General features: G+C 42.2%; 1 long non-coding RNA gene across 1 annotated transcript; it reads left to right on the top strand.

Annotated features, from left to right (window-relative positions):
- The first annotated feature begins 58 nt into the window (after positions 1-58).
- On the top strand, positions 59-27,536 carry LOC116875919. The gene is made up of 3 exons (XR_004384288.1): positions 59-146; positions 13,607-13,873; positions 27,405-27,536. It is a non-coding gene; the product is annotated as an uncharacterized LOC116875919 (long non-coding RNA).

Raw genomic sequence — 27,536 nt, 5'->3', positions numbered from 1 at the left:
GAGGGAGAAGCAGGCTCTCTGCTGAGCAGGGAGCCTGATGCAGGGCTTGATCCCAGGATCTTGAGATCATGACCTGAGCCGAAGGCAGCCGCTTAACCAGCTGAGCCACCAAGGCGTCCCAGGAAAGTAAATTCTAAGTGTATGAGGTATGTACGTACACACACACACACACATCTACATAATTCACACATACGGTTTGAAGATCCAGGCCTCATACCAATAAAAGTAGGCTGTCTCCCTGTCATGGGCCCTTTCCATCTTAAAGCCACTTGAAAGTCCAGTGCTACATCAGTCTGACACTGAGAAGTGATCAACCCAAGGGAAAAGACACGAAACTGAGAAAATGTTTTGGGCTACAGCCCATTCCTGTACCCAAGCTGTGTTGCACTTGTGTCTGACTCAGCTTGGGCGGGAGGTGAGTAAAGGCCCAAGATGTGCTTATGAAATATGACAGTAGAAGTGAACTGAAATTCAAACCTGAGCTGTATGTCCAAATACTGTATGGGAATCTGGGTGCCTGAGTGGCTCAGTGGGTTAAGCATCTGACTCTTGATGTCAACTCAGGTCACGATCTCAGGGTCTTGAGATCGAGCCCATGTCAGGCTCCTCACTCAGTTCAGAATCTGCTTGTCCTCTCTCTCTGCTCCGCTCCCAACTTGCACTCTCTCTCTCTCAAATAAATAAATAAAATCTTTTTTAAAAATTACTGTATAGGAATCACACATACAACGTAAGCATTGCCAATGCGACATGTGATGTAGTTCCATCTGAGTTTTTACTATTGGATTCATAGACAGATTGCAGTCGCTGTGGACACCTAATGTACTGCTTGCAGCGGTCTAGATGAGTTCCACATTTCTGGGAATGCAATTTGATAATGCATATCAAAATTTTAAAAGAGGACTGTAATCAGGAAGGGTTGGGATGTATTCTGAGGGCCAGTAATGTTCTATTTCTTGACTTGGGTGGTAGATACACTTGTTTACTTTATAACCGTTAGTTAAAGCAGGTAAGTCGGATGTATTTTTTCTCTATGTTATAGTTCACAATTAAAATATTGTTGTAAAATATACTTAATTGGCTATTCACTTTAAATAACTCTTCCATAGTTTAAAAAGGTTGTAGGAATGATTCTAGATGATTGTTTATAATAGCAAAAAATGAAAACTAAAAATCCAATACTAAGGGGTTGGTTCAATAAAGCACAGTGTAAACATACACTGGAACACTATACAGCTTTTTTTTTTTAAGATTTTTATTTTTTTATGTGACACAGAGAGACACACAGCAAGAGCGGGGACACAAGCAGGGGAAGTGGGAGAGGGAGAAGTAGGCTTCCCGCTGAGCAGGGAGTCTGATGCGGGGCTCCATCCCGGGATGCCAGGATCAGGACCTGAGCTGAAGGCAGGTGACAACTGAGCCGCCCAGGTGCCCCACTATACAGCTTTTTAAAAATTACATACAGATAAATATATACTGAGATAGAAAGGGTTCATGGCATAAGGTGAGAAACAAACTGTAGAAATTAGGTTTGGTAAAATCCCTTTTCACTTAAAAATCATATAATCCATATATGAAGAACAATTTCTGGAAATAACTTAACCAGAATATCAATAGTGGAATTGTGAATATTTTACCTCTTTCTGCCTATCCATGTTTTTTAATTTTTTAAATAAATTTGTTTTATTATTTTGATAAGAAAAAAATGTAATTTTTAACTTATAAAAACTCACTTATCCTTTGATTCAGCAGCAAGCCTTATTGGCATTATTCTCATTTTTGGCCTTTCTGATTTTTAAATAAAATATACATCTTACAAGGATAACCAGTTCTTCTCATAAATCCTTATATTTGGGGCACCTGGATGGCCCAGTTTGCTAAGTGTCTGCCTTCTGGGGTCCTGATCCAGGGTCCTGGGATTGAGCCCCATGTTGGGCTCTCTGCTCAGCAGGGAGTCTGCTTCTCGCTCTCCCTCTGCCTGTGGTTCCCTCTGCTTATGTATGCTCTCTGTCTCTCTCTCTCTCTCTCTGTCAAATAAATAAGCAAAATCTTAAAAAAACTAAACACTTATATTTTAAAATATTAGTATATTTTGTTTATTGACAATCTGGATGGAGTCAGACATTGTGAGACTTTAAGTTAATTTCATGTTTTAAGTTTTAATCTCTATAAGAAATACTTTCTAAAATCAAAACTGTTACTAAAAAAGGAACCTACTTTGGTGGTTTCAAAAACCCACCTTTTTTTAGGGACACCTGGGTGGCTTAGTTGGTTAAACAACTGCCTTCGGCTTAGGTCATGATCCTGGCGTTCCGGGATCCAGTCCCACATCAGGCTCCCTCTGCTTCTCTCTCTGACCCTCCCCCGCCTCACTCTTTCTGACCCTCCCACTCTCTCTCATTCTCCCTCTCTCAAATAAGCAAATAAAATCTTAAAAATTATATAATACTTTTTTAAGAAAGCAGGCAGGATTGAATGATATTATTTTAAAAATTTGCTTGCTTACCAATTCTCAGTCTTTTAGATAAAGACCTAATTTGAGAGTGATATTCATGTTACAGATTTCACATTTACTATCACATTATTAAATTTCTTCTTAGAGGTACTTAGTGTCTCATTTTCATGAGGAAGTATACTCATTTGTAGAACAGGAAACAGAATGAACCATGAAATGCACCATTGCTGCGGTTAACCACATCTGCCACTGGGTGGCTCTGCTGTTTCACCCCGTTTGCTATCTCTGCTGGTGGAAGTTTCCAATAAAACCCAAGATGAAGAGTCAGGCTTTATTTACAGAATGCGTAATTAGGAACTGATGCAGCATTTACATTCCCAACATTTTATTTAGAAACAGTTCTGCTCGTGTATGCACTATTTTCTTGTGTTCTTTGATAACTGGGCATTTGATTTGCCAAGGAAAGGAAGGGGAAAGTTGTTTTTTTTTTCTTCTTAACATCTCATCATTTCCTATTCCAATTTTTTAATCAGAACCAAAAATTCTTCATTTGTGTCATCTTAGCTACTTTCATAGCTATCATTTAAGAGTCCTATAATAAAATAATTCCAGTAGAAACAAGAAAAGTTAACCACTAGACAGGAACTTAGTATCTTCTTTTGGAAAGGTAGAAAGGTACCTCTTTTGTAGAGGTAGCTTTTGCCTCTAAAAAAATGTCATTGTGTTCTGGTGAGGACTCGTGAGTAGAAGACAGAAATAAACCCCAGAAATGCATCATTAGCCTCTGAATAAGGGATCCTTAAGGCTAAATCTCTTTGGAATTACAGATCTACACCTTGGGTTTAATCATAATTTAGGAGCCTGACCTCAGTTTTTATTATTTGATGCCATTATATTTGCATTTCATGCATTTATGATAAAATTTGTTTCTCCATCCTGCTTTCTTTTAGTCTAACTTTTCAACCCCAAATCTGTTCCCATCTTTCTCCTTTTTTTATGTCCCTTTTCATTTGCTAGGTTGAACATATAATTTTTGAATGAGAGTCATTGTTTTAAAAAGTCTGCTTTAGCCCTGAATCATTCCTTCAGAGGAAAGGAATTCTAGAAATCTAACATAAATGGTTCAGAGCTTCAGATGCCCCTGTGAACACAGTGACATGAATACTTGAGTTGTAATCACTGCTATTTAATAAATTAGCTGTATAACTGATTTACTAATGTGCTTGGGAAAACTAATGAATGATGGGATCAGATTTAAAAAATTGAATTCAGACAACAGTGAAAGTAGAAAGAGAACATATTTTTGATGCTACACACTATAAATAGAGTAACTAAGAACAGAATTTGGTGTAGACTACAGAACTCCAAGGGAGAAAGTAGAAATTAAACAAGTTCACCTTATCAGGAAAAAAATACAGTCATGACTTAGAAAATACATAATTTTAAACATATTCAAATAGATAAGGAAGAAGTAATGTAGGATCTTGGATACCAGGTTTGGGAATAATTTAATCTCATAGAGTTTTTTGCAGAAGGGGAGAAGAATAAGGAATCTGATTGGTAATCAAAGAGAGAATAAATCACAGCTATTATTCTGCCTGAGAAGATTAATGCACACAAAACCCTAGAAGCCCAGTCATGCCATATATCCCAAGGGTGGGTCAAATCCCTATGCAGTCAGAAACAGGATTATTTGCATAGTGTGGGAGCCAAATGGGAGCAAACATACCCATCCCAAGTCTTCTGGGATTAGATTTATATTTTTTTGAATGAAACTCTACAGTGGCTGAATCTCATGGGATACGAGCTTATATTTGAATAACAACTCTTAAATGGGGCTAAATCTATAACATTCTTCATCCATAAATAGACTTGTGTCAACAAAATTTTAGATCAAAAATGTTTTTAATATTCCTAAATGTCTCATTAGTGCAAATATTCAGTTCCCTCTTGCTGCAACTTGAGTCCATTGTTACTTTTTTTTAATAATGAGATGTTTCCAGGGTATAGAAAATTATAAAGAATCATAGAATGAACTTCCAGGTGCCCATTATACAGCCAAGACAATTTTTAACATTTTCCTTATTTGCCTGAGCATTTTCCTAAGAATTTTTTAATACAACTGAAATATTTTAGATAACAGAAGAAATCCCTGGTATTATCTCTCCTAACTCCACTGCCTATCATCCTTCCCTTCAAGTAACCACTACCATGAATTTGGTGTTTATCATCCCATGCATGTTTTTATAGTTTGACAACATAAGTGTATGTATTCCTAAATAAAATATATATATAAATGAACATTTTAACCTTTTCTAAAAATAGCACCATATTTTATATAGCCTTCTGCAATTTGCTTTTTTTACTTAACATTGTATTTTTAAAATTTACCCATTTTGAGAATATTACTCAGCCATTAAAAAAAAAATGAAATCTTGCCATTTGCAACAACATGGGTGGACTGAGAGGGTATTATGCTAAGTGAAATAAGTCAGAGAAAGACAAATGCCATATGATTTCATTCATATGTGGAATTTAAAAACCAAACAAGCAAACAAAGAACAAAAAAAGAGAGAAACCAAAAAACTCTTCACTACAGAGAATAAACTGCTTGTTACTAAAGGAGAGATAGGTGGGAAGATGAGTGAAACAGGTGAAGGGGATTAAGAGGACACTTAATCCTGATGAGCGCTGAGTAATGTAGAGAATTGTCAAATCACTATATTGTATACCTGAGACTAATACAACACTCACTGTTAGTTATGCTGGAATTAAAAATAGAGAAATGCGGTGCTTGGAAGGCTCAGTCGGTTTAAGAGTCTGCCTTAGGCTCAGGTCATGATCTTGGGGTCCTGGGTTCAAGCCCCACATCAGGTTCCCAGCTTAGCTGGGAGCCTGCTTCTCTCTCTCCCCCCCACTCATGTTCTCTCCCATTCTCTCTCTCTCTCTCAAATAAATAAATTGTAAAAATCTTAAAAATAGAGAAATAGAGAAATGATTTATCCATTTTGCTACATTTACCATCAGTCATAACTTGTTTTAATTTGGACCTGCAGCTCAGTTCTGTCTGATTTTGCATTATTCATTAGGCAGTTTGGCCTTAGAGAAGTTTACCATTTAGTGGAGAGAATGAGGAATTGCTGTTTTTGAAACAGCCATGATTTTAATCTTATCTGTTTACCATGGAGAAACAGATTAAGAAAAACAGTCTGTTTTCAGATTTTTTTCATATATTTTCTTTCTTAAAAAAAAAAAAAAGATTTTATTTATTTATGAGAGAGCATGAGAGTGTCAGAGGGAGAAACAGACTCCCCGCTGAGTGGGGAGCTGGATATGGGTTGCGGGACTCAATCCCAGGACTCTGGGATAATGACCTGAGTGAGAGGCAGTGGATTAACCGTATGAGCTACCCAGGCGCCCTTTTTTCATATAGTTTCTAAAGATGACCTGAGCTATTCAAGTAATTAATACCCCAGAAGTTTTTCTATGTGTGATGAACACCATTAAATGCATTTGGAGCTCTGGGTAAAGTGGAGTTCTTGTCCTTAGGAATTAGTGGTCTTACAGTCTTGTCTTGACTCTACTGTCTTCAGCACTCTATCCAGCTCCTCTGGGCTCTCATTTTTCTCGTCTGTAAAATGAATCAGTTGGACGAGATCCTTCTGGTGCTCATTTCAATGATCTGTGAAATAAATAGAAATTATAAAATCTTAAAATTTATTTTAAGTCATATGCTTTAGTAGAATTTCATTTTCTGTCTGAAATAAAATTTTATTACAGTCCTTTGTTAAGGAAACTGCATAATGTTATGGAAAATGCATAATGTGAATACCCATTTTTTAGGACATTGAGTGTATTTAGCTGTTTAAATTAGTATGTAGGCGTATAGTTATGATATTGACTTCATGACACGCTTTCTTCACATCTGTAGTCTGTATGTAGGCAAATTATAAAGACTGCGGCTGGGGTGTGTGGCACTGGGGTCCCCTGCAGATATTTCGCAGTTTCAGTTACTCTTCCTGGACCCTTTAAATATGGGAGTAAGTTCTTTTATTAAAGCCGCAACCTGCAGAATCCTCCCTTGATCCTTTATCAGAAAAAGAAAATAAGTCATGTTAGAGGATTTTTGAATTTCTAATTGCAGACATAAATAACTATGAGTCTGCAAAATGGCTGCGTGTAATCAAAAATATAATGTTCTAACACTGGAAGCTCTATAGTAACACAAAACTGCCTATCCTCTATCTCACTCATCCTCCCACTCTTTAACTCCTGTCCACAATTTCAAAAGAGACATGAGAAAATCCTTTTAAACCACCATTTACCTTGAAGTAAACTTTAAAAGTGTGATCAGGGATAGAAACAACATAGGTGCTAAAAATATGAAAATAAATCTTGATGACTGCCTAACCATCTAATAACTTGTCCACCAATACTCTATTTAAAAAGTATCAATTTTCAGGAATAACGAATTATAATGATGATTTGCCTTCGAACAGCCGGTTTCCTTCCCACTCCTTTTTAGCGTCGGAGCATCCCTCACTTATTGCTATGGGGACTTGCCCTATTTTGCCTTGTTTCAGAAAGAAACCATCTACTTTTGTGGGAAACCATTCTCATCACATAATGTTTTAATCCATTTTTCCCCCAAGATTTTTGCACTCAAACACCAATTATATTATCTCTTGGGGTATGATAAAATTACATTTAAAAAACCATGTTAAAGCTGCAGATTTCCTTTACTGCTCTACATAACAGCCTTACTCCCAGAGAATTCACAAATTATATTTAAGGAATAAGGGAACTTCCTTTCTTCATTTTATTCTCACTAAATCTTCTAGGGCATTGATCGATTAAAGAGGATTGGTCTACTAAAGTGTGTAGGGCATGCCACTAGTCAAATGCCAGGGCTCTGAATGGGTAGGGTTTCATGGTCAAGTATAGCTCTCTTAATACTCACAATCTCCTTCTCATGCCTCCTCACTCCCACACTCTTCCATTTCACTGCTCTTCGTTCTTACTCCTACTAATAACTCCACTTAGATTCTCGCATCCCACCTCCTTTCCCATAACTCCATAACTCCTTCCTCTCAGTAAGTTTCACTCTTCCCACCTATATTTAGCCATATCTGCTGGGATCTGTAGGCATGTTTTGCCGTAAACCCTAGGCAGGTAAAGAGAGGCAATACTATCAACCTGTCCAAGAAGCACAGCAGTTGTGGAGGGTGGATAAGCAGGAAGTAGCCAGAGCATCCAAGTGAATCTGGGCCGGGCCTGGTGACCTGCCGGGCTGGCCTACTCGCAGGCATTAATGTGATAGCCACATGAAGCAGGAGGCATCACCGTTACTGTAAGTTCCGAGCGCAGGAAGGAGGGAGCAGCAAGGGGGAAAGAATTCTCCAAGGAAAAGTAGAAAGCCAAGATTAGAATCCCAGGAAGATCAAGTGCCAGTGCCATGTCCAGCGTGTTGGGGGAAGGACCAAAGTCATTGTGGTAGAGCCAGAAGTTTGCCTTGTGCTTTGGCTTTATCGGTACATGGGCGCAAGCAAGTGCCAACAGCAGAGCCCATCGCGGCCAACACAAGGAGAAATCAAGCATGTCAGAGAAAACATGAGGGCGAGGAGCCCACCACAGGCGTTGCTGAGGCACAGCTTAGGAAGCAGCCAGCCAAACTGGCAGAGGCGGCTGGGCAGATCAGGCCCCACCAATGATAGAGAGGCTGGCCTAGGTGAACGGCAGCTGCCAGGCAGGACAAACCAGCTGGGCCAGTCCCACAGCTGAGGTCATGTTGGGCTGGGATCGGGAAGGTTGAGGCAAATATGAGAATGTAGAAGAGACCTAATAGGTAAGCCAAAGTAGTGAGTGGCCAGGATGAACAGACCCAGGGCAGGCCAGATGGCTGTTCCCTATGTGTCCAATTTTCCAGCTGTGATCAAATAACCGAGTTAAAATGTAAGTCACTGTGGGTCAAGGTCAATTTGAATTCTGTGCTTTGCTGGTGATAACAGGATCATTACCTGCATCAATAATGCCCACACTAAACCCATTCTGAAATGGGGGCAGTTGTATCCTTATTGCTGGTCTGGATATGTTCAACAAAAAGGAAATGATGAAGGCAAAACCGTGCAACTATTATTTATTTATTTATTTATTCATTCATTCATTCATTTATAGGAAGAGTGCACATGCTCACAAGCAGGGGGGAGGGGCAAAGGGAGAGGCAGAGAGAATTTTAAGCAAGTTCCACGCCCACCCCAGCATGGAGCTTCAGGCCCAGCTCAATCTCATGACCCTTAGGTCATGACCCAAGCCAAAATCTAGAGTCAGACACTCAAGACTGGGCCGACTGAGCCACCCAGGCGCCCCACCATGCAATTATTTTTAAAACTGGTGCTCATTCATAAGGTCTAGGGAATCCTGAGGAGCTTTAACTTGACCATGTTGAGATTCATGTAACTTTATGTTGAGAATTCATTTTCCAGAAATACTTTGTTTCAATTAGTCACATTTTTATCTTACACTAAAGTGTAAATTTAATTTAGTGTAAATATCTACCATTTGAAGACTAATACAATCTTTTTCCTTACACAAAAAATAAAAGAACATTTATGTATATGCACATGCACTCATCAAGACTAAAAATTAAATGTAGGTTTAAGTCTTTAGCTAAGAACGAACAATTGGCAAATTCACAAGTTAGAACTTAAAATTCCATTGTGAATATAAATTCACTTACAATTCCATTGTTAGTGTAATTAAGATTGTGAACATGTAAAAAAGGTGATCCTGTCTCAGTTGTAGCTACAGATTGCAAATCTTGGGTCAGTTCAGATTTTTACCAACAGATGCTAATGACTTCACTGAAGGCAGAAAATATTTAGAATGGAAATGGAAGTGCAAACACAGCGCTAGTCATTCAACATGCTCATTGTACTTCCTCAATATGATACTAACAAATATTCAGCTTTTGAGTTGATCAGTGATATATTCAACATATCATGGGAGCATAATTTTTTAAATTATTTGTCCAAAGTTTCTCTCAACCCATCCTAGCAACAGAGCCGAGTGTTAGAGTTATTGCCGCCTGAGTTACAACAGCTGCCCTGGGAATCTTGCCCAAACAGCAAGTTAACTGCTATTCACAGTACTATCTGGTCTTTCCCACCCCCAAACACACACAAAAGATTTTTGTCATTCTTGGCATTAAGCAAGAGAAGTAGCAAGACATGCCAGTAGAACTCCAAAGGCAGAATGTCCTTCCACCTGTTTTGTGCTGTAAGACAGACTTCCAAGCGCGAGGCCGTGTGGAGGCTGCTTCCTTGAATGTCAGCTGAACACACCAGCAGGGTCCTTGGCAGCAGTGCCCAGGCACTGAAGCCGGGCATTCAGGAGAGCAATGGAGGAAAGAAACTTGAGCAAACTGCTTCCTGGAACACTAAGAACCTAAATGAGAAATTAAGAACTACCAGATTCTCTCTGTCCTTACACCAGCCAAGGTCAGATTTCCAAGCTCCTATTTATTCTAATCTTTCCCCCAAAAAAGTGCTATGGCAAGTTATGAAGATAATAAAAAAAATATATTTTTTTCCTTTGAGAAAATGATGTTGCTTACTGCTTTATTACGTTCTTACTTGAGAATTTTTTCCCCATCCTAAAGTAACAACATTGTACTGGGAAAGAGGTTCATATAGGGGGATAAGTGACTTATTCTACATCTCAAAGGACAACTCCTTAGGTAAAAGGCATCAGATATTCCAGTTTGCTTTTTGAACTTCGAGGTATCACATTAAGAGAAAGCACGGGCGAAAGTCTGGCCTCTGCCTGCTTGGCAGACAAAAATCTCACCACCCAGCAGGACACGTAGACAGGGAGAACTTGGAGCAGGAGTAACTCCCACAGTGGAGCACTCATTACCAGGCACGAGGATAAACTGATAGCAAAAGACCTACAAGTCACCCTACAAGTCACAGGCTTGTGTCAATTTTGTGCTGTCTGCCTGGTGCCAAGTGGAATGCTAGTGTCAAACCTAGAAGCTTAGCAATTTCAGAAAGTAATAACCACAGTCCGAGGGGGCAGGGGAGAATTCCTCCAGCTGCTTTCAGCGTTTCAAGAAGCTTAAAAGTAATTGTTTACTCAAAGGCGCAAGGATGACTTTCAGTTTTGGGGGTTGGGGGGGGGATCTTGATTCCTTGATTTCCTTTTGGGAAGATAAATTAATTGTTAGTTAACAAATGTGTCTGTTTGCTTCTGTTCAAAGCAGGGATTCTATGGGAGAAATCACATTAAAAGGGGTTTTCAGTGGGGAAGAGATTAGGAAACACTGTCCTACAGAAAACTGTTTTAGGGATGTAGATTTTCAAGTTGTTTTCATAAACATTTCACAAACAGTGGCTTACTTCCCATTCTGCTTGCATCTAATTCAATCAAAGTACTGAAGCTTTACAGAGCTTGTTGGAGGAGTGGCTGTGGGAAATTCCAAAGCTGCCGCCTCCTGTGGAGACTTCCTTTACTCAGTGTCTCAGATCCCAGACACTCCGATCCAGATCCCACGGTCTTATTTGCCAGGGCTGCAAGGAAATAATAGAAATTCAGTAGAAGTAGACCTTGCTGCCGCCAGGCAGCCTTCTCCTAAAGTTAGGGATTCTTCAAAGTGGTTTTACCAAAGTAGAGGCAGAGCATGCATATGGACTTACACAGATTGAACAAATGTGGGCAACAACATTTCTTATTTGCCCTCCTCTCTTTTCATCAGCAAGAACAAAATCCATTGTCCTCAACTGGCACAAAAGTGTATTTATTCATTAACCCATCAGGCATTGCTCATGTACCCATCATTTGCCAGGCTCTGCGCTAAGTGCCGGGGATATAAAGATGAGTGAGACTCAACAGTGGCCCAAGCAGGATTGTCAAAAACTGACCTCCTTCTGTGTTGCTTGGACCTTGGGACCTTGGGCTCCTCACTTCCCACAGAAGGGATTGCACCCAAACTTCTAAAGAAACCAGTTTCTCCCTTCAGTAGAACCAAAGCCCTCGGGTGCTGGACACCTGGTTTTCCCAGGCAACTCCTATACAGACAGTCTCTAACCCCAGACTGGATGATATCCGAAAAGATTGATTATCTCCACCACCATCTCAGTCATTCTCACTCTTGCCCTATAAAGAGAGCAGCAAGGGAACAAGTTCTCTTCCCTGTAATGTCCACCCATGGTGTGTCCAGCAGAGAATCATGGTCCGTCTCTTCTGTTCTCTTGTTCATTCTTGCTTTGCAGATTACCCCAGTAGAGCCTATGAGATTTCATGGAATTCATCACGAACCTTGTTGCAGGCCAGGTGATGAGCATGAAAGCATCTGTCTTACAGAACAATGCTTCCCAGCTTCTGTAATACTACTCAGCACCATGCTGAAATCACCTGTTCCAGAACAAATCCTGTCCTTTGACACAAAGGATTTAATGTTCAGTTCAGTGGGATCTGGCCAAGGGAGGGAGTTGGGAAACACTTCAGGGGGTCAACACCAACTTCCCAGCAGCGGGGTGGAGAGTTTGTGCCCTGGAATTCCAGGGTTTCTTCTGTAACTGGTCAGCTCCTGTGGACAGTGCCTGCATTAAGCCTCCCACAACCATTGATCACATACATGTTTGTTTCATGCGTTCATTAGTTTAGTCACATAATCAGAGCTGCCACATAATCAAGGGCCTTGAAAAAGCATAGTGCTCTATCCAAGAAATATTATTTGGATATCAAAGCTATATTTACCATAGATGATCAGTTTCATTTTTTTGTTGTTTGCTTTTAAACTAAGAACTTATTCCCCAGATGAAGGCTTATAATGAAGCTCAGAATATAAAGTACATGTATGTGGACCTGCTTCAACTGGAGTGAGGCAGAGGGGTAGGACGTCAAGGATCCCAAGGAACACTGTTTGAAAAGCACTTGAGAAATACCAAAATGGTAAAAGAGTTCATAATTTTCTTGGAAAAAAAACCCCAATAGTTATGTAGCTTGACTATGATGGCAAATACACAAACCTACATGTGGGATGAAACTGCATAGAACTAAATAGGCTCATACACAAACAAGGACATGTAAAATTCATGAAATCTGAAGATCAGTGGATTGTATCAATGTCAATTTTCTGGTTGGGATATTGTGTTATAACTCCGTACAATGTTGCAACTGGGGAAAACTGACAGAAGGGTATACCAGGTCTCCCTGTTTTAGTTTTTCCTACTGCATGTGGCTCTCCAATTATCTTTAAAAATTTTATCATAATTAAATAAGTCCATGGCATGAATTTCTCATCCTGTCCTTTTTCTCCTTCTGAAATCATAGAACAGTTAAACAAAAACTAACCTGTGACCACCAGCTGAGATTCTTTGGTGTTCATATTGATGGATGTAGGCAGGTGTATCAGGAAGCCTTCAGCTATAAGTAATAGATAATGCCGGGACACCTGGGTGGCTCAGTGGGTTAAAGCCTGTGCTGTCAGCTCAGGCCTGCTTCCTCCTCTCTCTCTGCCTGCTTCTCTGTGATCTCCGTCTGTCAAATAAATAAATAAAATCTTAAAAAAAAAAATTCCTAAGTAACAGATAATGCTGACCCAACTGACTTAAGCAATAAGGAAAATGTGGTGTGTTATATAATAAGTCTAGAGTAGGGTAGTCCCATGGTCACTTGGATTCAGTAGCTCGCCATCATCAGTCAAGGACACATATTCTTTCCATCTCTCTACCCTACCATCTGCCACATGTTAATTTTGTCCTTAGATGAGCTTCATTAGCAAATAGCTCCTATCATACCAAACCATATCATTTTCTTAAGTTTCATGTTAAGAGTAAGGAAACATTTGTGGATCTTTCTACCACTCGCTTCACCCACTTATTTCTATTGACCAGGATCAAGTCACAAGCACTTCCCTGCATGAATCACTGGCCAGGGGGATAATTTTACCTAGATGTAGTCCCTGGTGGTGGGAGATGTTTACATCTTAAAAAAAAAAAAAAAAAAATAGGCACTCTACCAATGAGTAAGAACCAGGGGTGGATGGGTGATAGATAGGCAACCCGTTACCACAGAGCCACAACGATGTGGGGTGAGTTATTTTAGAAGATTCCAGGCATTTTTCAATAGAACAACCATTGAATCTCCTAGAAAATTTTGAGGCAAGCTCAGAAAGTGATGAAGATGAAGCAGGCACCTTCCAGCACCCAGAACAACTGGAAGGAACATACTTTTACAGTCAATTCCTTATTCCACACCAAGGAGAATGATGAGTCCAGCTTCCCATGCAAGCCTGGGGAACTCAGAACCGGGAGGAGAGCAAGGGAAAGAGGCTGCCATAGTAGAAACCCAGAGAATGAACCTCCTCCCAGGAGTTGGCAAGGCTGTCCTTGTTAAAGAGCCTGTTCTGGTTTAAAGGTGAGCAATTTTTTTGCTTTGTTTTGTTTAGCGTGGGTGAGGGTTGAGTTAAAGTAAGATAATGTATAAGGATTATTTTATAAAAATAAAACCATTTTAAAAGAGGAAATGCAACAGCTGCCTTTCAGATGATTGATTTCCTGGTCATTATTTATTTCCTTTTTTATTTCCCCCAAATTTCTGACCAACAAGCATAGCACCTAATGCAGTATTTGTCGTTGAGTCCTTGCTTAATTGTTGTGTAAGATAAGACTCCTTGAAACTGGAGGCAGAGTTTGAGGGACATGAAGACCAACCAGAGACAAGAATAGACTCTTACCTCTGGAGTTGGTGCCAGGAGACACCGGGAGGGAACAAGGAGTCAGTGTGTATACTTGAAGATATGCCCATATTTGGTGTGGTTGGAAGGGTACAAAATATGGGGCAAATGACTTTTACTGCCTCCCCCACTGCAATGTCAACCTCCAGGAGGCAGAGACTCAGACATCTTCCCCAGTGCCTTTCTGTATGCCGAATGCCTATCCCATAATACATGTAAATATTTATTTAATTAGTCAAAATTTTCCTTGTGTACTATCAAATTATAAAAGACCAGAAGGGTATATTCTTTCTGGACCATGGCCTCAAGAAGAAAGGAAGGAAGCTAAAGATAGCTGTTTCAGTCATTGTCACTCATACCCTCTACATTTGTGGTCCTCTATCAGGACATCCACTTGCACCCAGTCCTGGAGCAGGAGATGGTGGGCAAGATGGACTCGCCTAGCTCAGGAAGAACTTACCTTCTCCAACCAGGCTTTTGAGTAAGGAGTGGGGGTGGGGGACTAGTACTTACAGGGTCTAAATCTTAGCGCTGGAATTAGAATTTAGTGCTATGTCAGCAGATCTGGAGAGCCTGGCATCCTGCAGGCCAAAGGCCGTTCTCCCCAAGTTCCGGGCTGTGTGAGCTGAATAGTGAGCTCATCTAAACTTTGAAAGGATGGGAAAGACTGTTGTTCCTCTCCCCCTGCAGGAACTTTACAAATGACCTTGTCAAGCAGCCCCTCAAAATCTACAGAACCAAATTTTTCAGAATCCTCTTTATCCCTCTGCTTCTATTTTCTTTTTCTTCCTTTTTTTTTCCTTCTACCTTTCTTTTCTCTCTTTCCCTTCCTCTGTTTATTCTTGTCACTCCCTGTTTCTCTCCCATTTCCCCAACTCTTCCTCCTCCTCCCCAGTAAAAGGGATAATTTGGAACTGAAAGTATATGTCACGATTTATTGAAAGCAATTGTCTTTTTCATAGGATTCTCGGACCTTTCATAGAAAATGATTCTTCTACGGGGCGCCTGGGTGGCTCACGGGGTTAAAGCCTCTGCTTTCGGCTCGGGTCATGATCCCAGTATCCTAGAATCAGCCCCACAGACTCCCTGCTCAGCGGGAAGCCTGCTTCCTCCTCTCTCTCTGCCTGCCTCTCTGCCTACTTATGATCTCTGTCTGTCAAATAAATAAATTTTTAAAAAAAAGAAGAAGAAGAAAGAAAATGATTCTTCTATCCCAAGGTGACTTTCAAAATAATTCCCTGGAGACTAAAGAATTATATGTAAATTTAGTACATTAAAAGGGAAAAAAAATTAAATACTAACATTTAAGCATTCTGGCCTCTATTATTTTAAAATTATAAGTTTGACTTCATGCCATTCATATTAGAATTCCTGAAACTACAACCATCATCTATGGCTTGCAGGCTTCTTTTATCTACACAGACATTTCCTGTCCCATTTTCTCTTTTGCCAGAGACCCATAACGACTTACATATTGTTGATTTCAGGTTCTATGTGGGAGGGCAAGGAAGCCATTTTATTTTTTATTTATTTTTTTTTTTTAAATAAGATTTTTATTTATTTATTTATTTATTTGACAGATCATAAGTAGGCAGAGAGGCAGGCAGAGAGAGAGGAGGAAGCAGGCTCCCTGCTGAGCAGAGAGCCCGATGCAGGACTCGATCCCCAGGACCCTGAGATCATGACCTGAGCCGAAGGCAAAGGCTTTAACCCACTGAGCCACCCAGGCGCCCGAGAGAAGCCATTTTAGACAAACGTTTGAGGCGAGGTGGAGGACAGCATGACATGTCAGCCCTCACATAAGCTGGCATGTTTACTCTTGCCTACCCAGGGCACTTGGGAATAAAAATATCTTCCTGCTTGATTAATTTAAAATTAGTTTCTTGAATATGTTTTCCAGAACTCAGTGTGCCCACACACAATTGTGTATGCAACATTGGTGCACAGCATCATAAGTTCTCAAAACCCAAGTCCCTAGATCTGGGGTCAACAAGGCCCACTAACCCTCCTACAGAGCCTCCCACGTGCTGCGCACCATGCAAATCTCTTCTCACATATCAGTTCATCTCATCCTTCGACAGCCATACAAGGGAGGTGTCTTAGTCGCCTCCAATGGCCATCACAGAATACCATGAACTGCTTAAGCAATAGACATTTATTTTCTCACAGTTGTAGAGATTAGAAGCCCAGCGATGAAGGGGCCAGCAGCAGGGTTGGTATCTGGAAAGAGCTCCCGTGTTGGGTGGCAGATGGGACTCCCTTCTTGCTGGCTACTTACGTGGCCTTTCCCCATGCTCCTGTGGAGGGAGAAAGTGAGCAAGCACTCTGGTGTCTCTTCTTATAAGGATACCAGTCTTACTGGATCAACCCCCCCACCCCCTTTAGGACCTCACTTAACCTTCATTACTGCTCAAGAGGCCTTGTGCCTAAATACTGCCACACTGGAGATTAGGACTTCAACATGAATTTGGGGAGAACACATTCAATCCATGACAGCACGTAATGTTGTTCTCATTTTTCAGGACAGGACGCAGAGATCTAGGCAGATCGAAGAGTTTGCCCAACATCACAGAGCTAGTAAATGGCAACAATGGGATCTGAACTCCAGCATTATGCTCTTCAGCACCCTCCTGTGTGTGTCTCTTCAGCCGGTAGGAGTCCTAGTATCCCATCTAACAGCCCCAATCCCTGGCAGACAACGTACACCAGTCCTAATATTATCAGATTGTTGCTGTGCCTTTTTTAAATTGCTTTTCCTGCAGGGACACAATCTCTCACTATTACTATTATTATTTTATTAGAGATACATTTTTATATTATCAAATTTAATTTTTTTTAAGATTTTATTTATTTATTTGACAGACAGAGATCACAAGTAGGCAGAGAGGCAGGCAGAGAGAGAGGAGGAAGCAGGCTCCCTGCTGAGCAGAGAGCCCCATGTGGGGCTCTATCCCAGGACTCTGAGATCATGACCTGAGCCGAAGGCAGAGGCTTTAACCCACTGAGCCACCCAGGCACCCCTATATTATCAAATTTAGAGAAAAAATGTATAGTTACTACTCTTTTTTTTTTTAAGATTTTATTTATTTATTTGACAGAGAGAGACAGATAGCAAGAGAGGAAACACAAGCAGTAGGAGTGGGAGAGGGAGAAGCAGGCTTCCCACTGAGCAGGGAGCCCAATGCCAGGCTTGATCCCAGGACCCTAGGATCATGACCAAAGGAAGACATTTAATGACTGAGCCACCCAGGTGCCCCTATAGTTACTACTATTAAAATTCCTACACATCTTAGTTAATCATCTAGTGAAAACTTCTCTAAATGTCTGTAGTCTGTGTTTATATTCTAATGATTCTAAGTACAACCAGTAGTGATATTTTAAAGGCTCTATTATTTTTTTGAGGACATAAAACTTTTCAATCCAAATTTCTACTCAGAAAACTGGGGCATTGTAATTTGGTGAGGCGGCTCATAGAATTCTTACCAGTCAATGAAGAAAATATTTATACCAACTTACAGACTGCATGATGTTCAGATCAAATATGTCCTAAATGGAATGTGATGACCGGATTGGCAATAATTCTAGGATTTTCAGTGGAAGTATTCGGGGGTAGGGAAGGTGGAGAGGAATGATGCATTCGATAAGAGCAAAGATTCTGGAATCTGGTCATCTGGGTCTGAAATCCTAACTCTGCTGTGTCCTGGAGCAAGTCACTGACAACTCCTTATTAGTAAAATGAAGCCAGTGGTAGCTTTTATGTTATGTAAGGATGAGTGAGAGAATTCTTAAGTGTAAATTAAATAGTGCCTGGCTCACTAAAAATTAAAATTTTTCCTGCTTTATAGAAACATAATTGATATATACCATTATATAAGTTTAAAGTATACAATGTAATGATAGATATAGATATAGATATAGATATAAATGTGTATATGATTACCACAAGGTTAGTTAACATATCCCTGACATAGTTACAATTTTGTATGTGAGAACTTTAAAAATCTAACTTCTTAGCGATTATCAAATATCCAATACAGTATTGTTAACTATAGTCACCATGCTATACAATACATTCCTAGAACTTATTCATCTTAAAACTGGAATTTTATACCCTATGACCACTTTCTTCCATTTCCCCTATCCCCCAACCCCCCATCCCTGGCAACCGCCAATCAAGTCTCTGTTTCTGCATCTGTTTTTTAGACTCCACATATAAGTGAGCTTGTGCAGTATCTGTCTTTCTCTGTCTGACTTATTTCACGTTGCATAATGCCCTCAAAAACTGAATCTTTTAAAATTGTAAACTTCTAAAGAGTACATTTTATATTTCTAAAAAATTTTCTAAAAATCCCCAACAGGAAGGGACGCAATGAGTGTTAAATGAAAGAACAGCAAATGTCTTGAGAGGTCAGTGTCCCACCATGGCCCATTCTCAGTATTATTAGTTTCACCAGGAAACAGGGGGAGCTCTGTCTTGATGTGAAACAGGGCCTCATACAGGCAAGAGCATTGCTAGACCACAGGCCTTGCTCTTAAACCACAGCTCCACATCCCAGCCTGACGTGAGACTGGGGCGAGCTCTTGCTTCATTCCCAGGATCAACAGGTTCTCACCTTTGCAGTTCTTGTGATTTTTTTTATACAAATGTGCATGTATGTTCAGTTTTTCTTAGTGGTGACATTATGACATGGAATATTTCTCTTCAGAATCTATTTAAAACTAGGTATTTCAGCTGTTGGAGTGAATTAAAATTATTAAGTACTACAGAAAATATATTTTGGTCAGCTGAGCCTAATTTTAGACTGTGAACACAGACACCCATTGGCACAACTACCACCCCCACAGACACTGTAGCATCTGCTTGCCTCTACTGATGTGACTGGGAAATTTGTGACTTGGAGAGGGGACCCAAGTGTAGCTTGCTGAGATGGCTGAGAACCAGAGGTAGGAGGGATGGTACAGATTCTCTTCCCACCTAGCTTTTTGGACTTGGTTTGAAGCATCAGCGGTTAGAACTGAGGGCCAGGAAGTGGGGGGACTATTCAGAAGAAACCTTTCTGACTCTCAGTCCAAAACATCATCACTTCAGATCACAGCACAGAGCTGGGAAGCAAGAAGACATGTTCTCTGCTTGTTTGTGGAACGTCGTTGCTCTGCTCTGACAAGCTGAGGGCTGCTGGGCTTGGCAGCACTGGGAGAGACTGTGGACTTGGCACCGGCAGCACTGCTTTCATGATGGGCAGCTCCAGCGCCAACTCTTTCCAAGTGACCCTGCGGGAAGCAGACCAGGAGGAGCCAGAGCAGGAGGGAGAGGACCAGGTGGATCTGCGTGGTTGCAGCAGCTGGTGTGTAAGCACGAAGGACACATCCTGTTGGGGACGCCCTGAAATAGCTGGAGGACCCTGAGGTCAAGCTAAGATCCTGTCATTACCTTTGTAATTTGGACATCAAAAGGACATGTAGCCTGGTTTTACATAGTCTGGGAGAACTGGACATGCTGTCACTAAACTCTAATTGCAGTTAATGGGCTGCTTTATAAGTAACCTAATTTCACAGAGTAATTGGTGGCTTACAATAAAATAAGGAGATTATAGCCATTGCCAAAAACGCCTATGAATTGGAAAGATTAACACACAGGCAAAAATTTTGAATGAAGTTATGCAGAAAGAGAAAAATACAGAGCTTGGAAAGAACGAGACTTGCTTCATGGATAGCTTATACCATGAGTTCCAGCATTTCTTTACAAGAAGAACTTAGGAGTAGAAATGTGGATGAAAGATGGATGGATGACTCTCTTGGCATTCGCATGTCACTCTACTTTGTTTTAGATGTATTTTTCTTTTCAAAATTTTTTAAATTTAAATTCAATTTAGTTAACATATAGTATATTATTAGTTTCAGGGGTAGAATTTAATGATTCATCAGTTGCATATAACACCCAATGCTCATTACATCACATGTCCTCCTTAATGCCCATCACCCAGTTACCCCAACCCCCTGCCCACCTCCCCTCCAGCAGCTCTCAGTTGGTCTCCTATAGTTAAGAGTCTCCTATGGTTTGCCTCCCTCTCTGTTTGTTTTTTTTTTGTTTGTTTTTGTTTTTAAGATTTTATTTGTTTATGTGACAGAGAGAGCGAGAGAGGGAACAAAAGCAGGGACAGGGGCGAAGCAGGCTTCCCACTGAGCAGGGAGCCTGATGTGGGGCTCTGTCTCAGGACCCTGGGATCATGATCAGAGCTAAAGGCAGACACCTAATGACTGAGCCACCCAGGCAACCTCCCTCTCTGTTTTTATCTTATTTCATTTTTGCTTCCCTTCCCCTGTGTTCATCTGCTTTATTTCTTCAATTCCACATATGAGTAAAATCATATGGTATTTGTCTTTTTCTGACGGACTTATTTCACATAGCATAATATCCTCTAGTTCCATCCACATTGTTGCAAATGGCAAGATTTTATTCTTTTTCGTGGCTGAGTAATATTCCATTATATATACACACTCCTTTATCCATTCATCTGTTGATGGACATCTGGGCTCCTTCCATATTTTTGCTATTGTGGACATTGCATGCCACTCTACTTAAGACCAAGAAAATGTCAGGGCACCTGGGTCGCTCAGTTGTTAAGCATCTGCCTTCGGCTCAGGTCATGATCCCAGGGTCCTGGGATTGAGCCCCACATCAGGGTCCCTGCTCAGCGGGAAGCCTGCTTCTCCCTCACTCTCTTCCCCTGCTTGTGTTACTTCTCTTGTTGTCTCTCTCTGTCAAATAAATTTTTTTTTAAATTTTAAATAGAAAAAAAAAAAAAAAGACCGAGAAAATATCAGTTGTTTTCATCAGAGGATGGGGTGTTAATGGACATGCTGACCCCAGGGTATCCTTAGGTTTTTAACCACTTCCACACTAGACTTGTCAACTACCATTGACTTCCTTTCCTCCCAATGAGAGCCACGCGGGGTGCAGACAATGGGTCCAGGACTGGGGGAGGCATAGCCGTGGCACTAGGAGACACCTCACACAATCTCTGCCCACTTCCAGTTGACATCCCACTGTGGATTCCAGTGAGAAACACCTTCTAGCAAACTCTATTGTTAGATCAGTTTCCCTAAGAACAGGAACTGGGAAGCCTTGAGGGGCAGCCCATCTTACCGTCCCATTCTGTCTGCCCATTTCCCTCCAAGCAATGAAGATTTCTCTACTCATCCTTTACTTTTCAGCTGGTAAGTCACTTTCTCAGGGAAACCTCCCCTGAGTAGGTTAGGCTTTTCATCACCCTTTTTACTTCTTCATAATTAACTAATACTGACATAGTTGTGTATTTAATTACTGCAGATAATGTGGGCAAGGATCAGGCCCATATTATTCACTGATGAGCCCTCAGTTCCTGGCACACAGTAAAATATAAAATATCTATTGCATGAGCAAATGCTGGTATCACCTGAGAGCTCTCCCTACATGGCTTAAGGCTTCGGCTAAGGCATTGGGTGTTTTGCATCCTACTCTGAATATTTTAAAATTGTTTTTAATATTATATAAGCAATATGTGAGTATGTGTTCATTGTAAGAAAAAAGTCAAAGAACACATACACATACATATGGAAGTCATGGTCTTGTATATGTGAATTAGGCCACAAAAAGCTATTTTTAGAAAGCTCCAATTTTCCTTCACAATTCCACACCATCCCAGTCCTATTCCTTTTCCCAGGCATAAAACCACTTCCAAATCCTCTTCTGTGGGCTTTCATACATATATGCGTCTTTATACAGGTATATTCATACACATATTCACATTTCCATGCATATATGTGGTGTATGCAAACTTTTAGAGTCAAATCAGAAGGCCGAAGCTATGCTAGAAACTACAGAGGTTGTTTAACACAGATGAGAGAAGAGTTAAGAGACCAGAGAACAGCAAGGAGCCACCCTCAACTCTGGGGCTAGAGGGACAAGGGAGAAGGCAGTGTTATCCCAGTGCCGGGCCCACCTAGAAGTATCTGGAACCACTGAAGCACTTCCAGGCTAAGGCTGAAATCACAGGGAAATCTGCTTGTAGAGCAGAGGCTGGAGAATCGACAGGATGCTGCCAGACACCATTTGAAACAGAGAGAAGGAAAGAAATAACCTGGCTTCTCCCTTCCTCTCATTCTCCAGGGTTTCATCACTGACTTTCTTTGGCTGGGTCTGTAACGGACCCTGGAGAAAGCAGTTCCCAGGGATGTTAAGCCCAGGATAGAGGATGGTAGAGAATAGATCTGAGAGCAAACAGACAAAAGACCAGCATATGTGGTTGAAAATAAAGCCCATAAATAGCATCATGGTATATGCAGTGTTCTAAATCTGTCCTGTCATTTTTGCAGGCAAAAAATCTGCTTAAAATGGCCATTGAGAGCAGGCTTGATCCACAGAAACAAGGTTACAGCAATAGAGCGCAGAGGAAAGCAGCAGAAGGCAGAGGTGTTATAGGAGAAATGCACTCCCAGGCAAAGGGAAAGCACATCACAGAGTGGCAGGTCAGAGGACTGGTGTGGGTACAGGTTTGTCCTGAAGTAACCAGGCTGACCTGTTCTACAGACAAGTGGGAGGAGAGCCTTCTGGCGTGTCTCATGAAGGAATTCACCCGGGGAAGATCTTTACCTTAGAAACTGTTCTAGCCTCCAGAGTCTGGTTTTAATTGCCTTTGGCAAAATTTCAGAACCTTCAGTACGCTCCAGGAGCTGAGCTGGATACAAAGATGCACAAGATACAATCAAGAATGAGCCTTGTACTTCTTCCAGGAGTCCTAACTCTCATGAGGGTCAGAAGTGAATCAAAGGATTATGATACAATGGGATAAATGTAATAATATCTGTGCCACGGAAGAGGGAGGGAGTAACTGCTGGGGGGTGGGGAGCTCAGGAAAGCGGACTGAGAAGGCCTCACGAAAGTGACATGATGAAAGGTGAAGGAAGGAGAGGAGCTCCTCGGACCTCCGAGTCCGACTCTAAAATAACAGCATTGAACCAAACTTCCCTAAACACCACTATTACCCCTCAAGGATCGACAAAGCAGCTGTTCTTGCTGCATTTACTTCTCATGTAATGGAGACCATGCATACATGTAACATGTTTGAAAGTAAATGATGGATAAAACGAGTCCACGAGCCCCATCAGTCAGCATCAGCAGGGCCAGGCTGACCTCCAGAGACGGTGAACCAAAAAGTGAACGATGCTCTTCACATATAATTTAACGTTGCAACAACGTGCTTCTAAGGAAGTCCTGTACAGTTCTCTTTTCCCACAATAACACCTCTTGTATGTTTGGCCAACCGTGGCGGGGAGACACTCTCGTGATTATTGCCGTGCCCCCACTTTGCCAGCACCCCATGCACGCATTTGGCCTGTCGGCCAGTGATCCTACTGGGAGGAGGCAGCCCCTTTCCCCTCTAAGACACCCAGACCAGGTCGGCTTCAACAAGTTCATGTTCCTGTTCTTAAGCTAATGGACGCAGAGCTGCTCTTTCACTTCCCCACACAGCCCGTGCATTATGACTTTGTGCTTGACCCCTTCTGTCAGTACCTTGCAACTCAGGAAAGCCACCTGAAGCCTTGCGGTCTGGCTCCCCGAGAAGAAAGGCTGATGTGAGAAACTGTTTCCTTACACGGAGCTCAGCGGCTGCTTATCAGAGGAAGACCGTATTGCGGTGAAGTGTTTATGAGCCCGGGGGTCTGAAACAGGTCCTCGTCGCCGTGTGATCTTGGGCAAGCGATTTCACCCCGGTGAGCCCAAGGTTTGTCTCCTAGAAATGTGCTTCACTTATAGAAGGAAGTGACGTCATTTTTTCGACACAGACTTCAAATGTCCCTACTATGTGCCCGGCACCGTTCTTGAAGAAAGAGATACAAGAGATAAAAGAATCCCTGGCCTAGAGCTGACATTCTAGGGGAAAAAGACAACGCAAATAAAAAGAATCTCTATCAGGTTAGAAAGGAAACGGGCTAGGGAGCTCTGGGAGAGATGCCATTTTAGGTGGAACGACCAGAAGGGCCTGAGTGAGCAGGTGACTTGGTAGATGGAAGATAAGCAGCAAGAGGACACGTGGGGGCCTGCCTTCCAGGCAGAGGGAACAGCCTGAGCGGGGACCTAGAGGCAGAAGCCGGTCTGGTAGGTCTGAAGAACATTGAGGGAGTCTGGCTGACAGCGACTGAGAGTGAGAACAGACAGGAGGGAAATGAGGTCAGAGCTCAGGAGAGAAGAGGAATGACAGGCTCTGACTTGCCTTTGAATAGGCTCACTCCTGGGAAACCCGTCCGGAAGTTCCCGTAGTGATCCAGGTGAGAGAGAGAGGAAGCACACCGAGTCCTAACCTTGGCGCCTGGCCGGAACCAGCTCTAGGGGAGTGCCCACTGACCTGAAGCTGGCGCATGCGCAGCTGGCGAGGGAAGACCTCAGCTTTGTTCTCCTTTCTGCCCCTCTCTCAGCCTTCCATCTACTGTCAGAGTCATCATCTTCCTCAGTCACCCTGTTTGTCATCTTCTTCCCCTTTTCTTCTCTCTCTGCTTCCTCTTCACTCTGCTGTTTGCCTTTACTTTCTCTGATGAACGGTCTGTCCTCCAGGGCAGAGTTGTGGGGGGTGGTTTTGCATCTTGGGGAGAAAGCAGTGCACCTCCAGTCCTATCAGTACCACAGGATGCATCAGTGCAACCAAGGTGGGTGACAGGCACAGAAGGTGCCCAGAGAGACGGCTCTGCCATGCTAGTGGTACTGAGGCCACAGGCAGAGCTCTGAGCCTGGTCAAAGTTCAGCCATGAAAAGAGAAACCTCTCCCGGTATTTCAGGCAAGTCCTAAAAGGACACTGATGCAGGGAGTTAGAGGCTGACAGACCACAGCCAGACCAGGAGAGCAAAGATCAAAAGGCCATTTTCAGAAAATCAAGAAGTATAGGGCATGTAGGGAAACCACCACAAATAATCCCAAAGCCTTCAGTACCTAAGCAAGTGATTCTCAGAAGGAACCTCATTGATACCAGCCACCACCTTAGTGTCACAAAATCAGGTAAATGGTCACAGTAAGCCACAGGGAGATTCCCAGAAGTTATTCTGACAGCAGGACCACTGGCCATAACATAACTAGGCATCATGACCCAAGTAGGCGTGACGTAACACAGAAATGTCTGCAAATCACAGCAATACATTCCACTGAAACCAGACTCAACATTTCCTGAGCTCAATTTTCCCTCATCCGGAGCCTCAGGGTACCCAGGGCCACTCTCATCCCCCTGACAAGGTGACAGAAGGGAAGTCAGAGTGGAGAGCCACAGCACCTTAACTGTGATTTAAAATATCTTACTTTTGCTAGTTTTACAAAAACATCTGGCCCTGTGCATACACGCATTGCTCAGACCCCTCCCAGGGCCCTCAAGGGTGTGCTCTGAGTGAGGGCTCCCGCAGCTTCAGCTTCTCATGGAAAATCTGTCTCTGCCTGGAGCAGAAGCGATTTACCTTCACTGGCCAGAGAGCTGATTCCATCATAGGCAGGGGCGTTGGGCCAGTGTGAAGTTTCCTTGGGAATTGTTTGGAGCAGTAATGTTTTGCTCAGCTTGGAAACTGCTAATAACACTACTAGATGATTTATTAAATTGATACAAATTTGAATTAGTAGAAAATGAGCCACGGTGTGTAGCCTTTACTCTCAGACTTCTGAATCACTCCTCTTTCAGTCAGTATGACCCAAATTTGTCTATTCAATGAAAATATATTGATGGCACACTCCATGCAGGCACTGTGCTAAGCTCACAGTGGGGAGGAGGGTAACCATGAACTCTGATTGTAAGGGGCCTTCAGGGGAAGAGACAAATAATCAAGTAATCCGTCAAGTTAAGGACTAGAGGGAGTCCCACTGAGAATACAGACAAGTGATCCTTACCTAGTGCTCTAACAGGAGAGACTGAGGGATTCATTCTTTCAACAATTTGGGGGGCTGCCTACTCTTTGCCCACACAATGCTAACGGCCAGGATACAGGCAAGCAAAAAAGCTGCAGTATCCATGCCTTTCCAGAACCATCCACTGGAGGAAGCATTATCACAGAATCGGATTGCATCTATCCTTCCTGACAACCCAGCTATGGCCTCCATGAAGGAGTGCGGCAGGTGCACGAGCGAGCATATTTGAAGAGGGTGGGTGCTGCAGGACAGACTTTCAGGAAGGGCCACAGCACGCTGAGAACCAGAGGCGAATTAACTGATGAGAGAGAAGGAGGCAGGGCTTGTGGGAGTCTCCTAGGCAAAAGGAGCTGCAGGAAAAAAAGACCTGGGGCGGGGTGGGGGGGAGTAGTGGGATTGAAGTGGGGGGTGGAATGTAGAAGGGAGAAAAAGACAAAAAGAAGCCAGCGTGGGTGAGGCATCTCCGGGAGTGGACAGGAGAGAATATGGATACATGGGGCTGGAAAAATAGAAATGGGCTAGTGTGCCTAAAACCAACAGGAGCCCCAGAAGTTTCTGAGGAGTGGAGAGACATTGCCCAGTTGGCATTATATGGAAGGCTCTGACTGCAGCGAGAATATTGGATGACAAGGGTTGCTTTGGCAGGAGCTGCATCCTAATTACTTCCCCCTTTCTCACTTTCCTTTCCGGTAGCCACAGAGATCTAAATAAATGCATGCCAGATAGTCAGTTCAAAGCACCGACAATGAAGGGCTGTGTGGCTCAGAGAAGAACACACTGCCTTCAGTCAGGCAGACGCAGATTAGATCTTCCCTCCACCTCTAGTCAAGCGGTGGCTCTGGGGAGTTGCTCACCCTCTCTATAACCCACTTTCCACCCACTCTAATAATGCCTCCCGTGCAGAGTTAACGAGTGTCAGAAAGGGTGTGTGCAAATTACCTGGCATTTGGCAGAACTCTGGACACACCAGCTACTCTTGGAAGTGACTGCAGGGCAGGGAAGCTAGTCAGAGGAAGATTTCCAACCAGAAGTAATACTAGCAAAAGCTCTGGGAATACAGTGCAATCTCTCCTATTAAAAAAAAAATAGAAACGTGCAATATCCTATATTTATGTAACTAGCAATTTTTAGAGATAGCTGTCTAATGAAATCTTCCTAACAGCAGTGTTGGAAAACAAGCCTATGTTATATATGCAGTTAAAATATATACACATATACGATAAAGCTTAAGAGCTTTCTCAATAAATTATATTGTGCAAGACTTGCGTTATCTCTGGCCTTTTTCTATTTGCAGCTGTCCTGACAACAAATGAGAAACTGAATTCATTTGTTAGCAGATGCATCTCCCAGACTGAACAACATTAGCTTCTCAAGCATGGGGCTATTGATTTCTGTTTCTGCAGAGTGTGCCGGAGACCCTGGCACT

Source organism: Lontra canadensis, unplaced genomic scaffold (genome assembly GCF_010015895.1).
Source record: "Lontra canadensis isolate GAN:19392208 unplaced genomic scaffold, GSC_riverotter_1.0 scaffold2, whole genome shotgun sequence".
Taxonomy (NCBI): domain Eukaryota; kingdom Metazoa; phylum Chordata; class Mammalia; order Carnivora; family Mustelidae; genus Lontra; species Lontra canadensis.
This window is presented reverse-complemented; position numbering and strand designations above follow the sequence as displayed.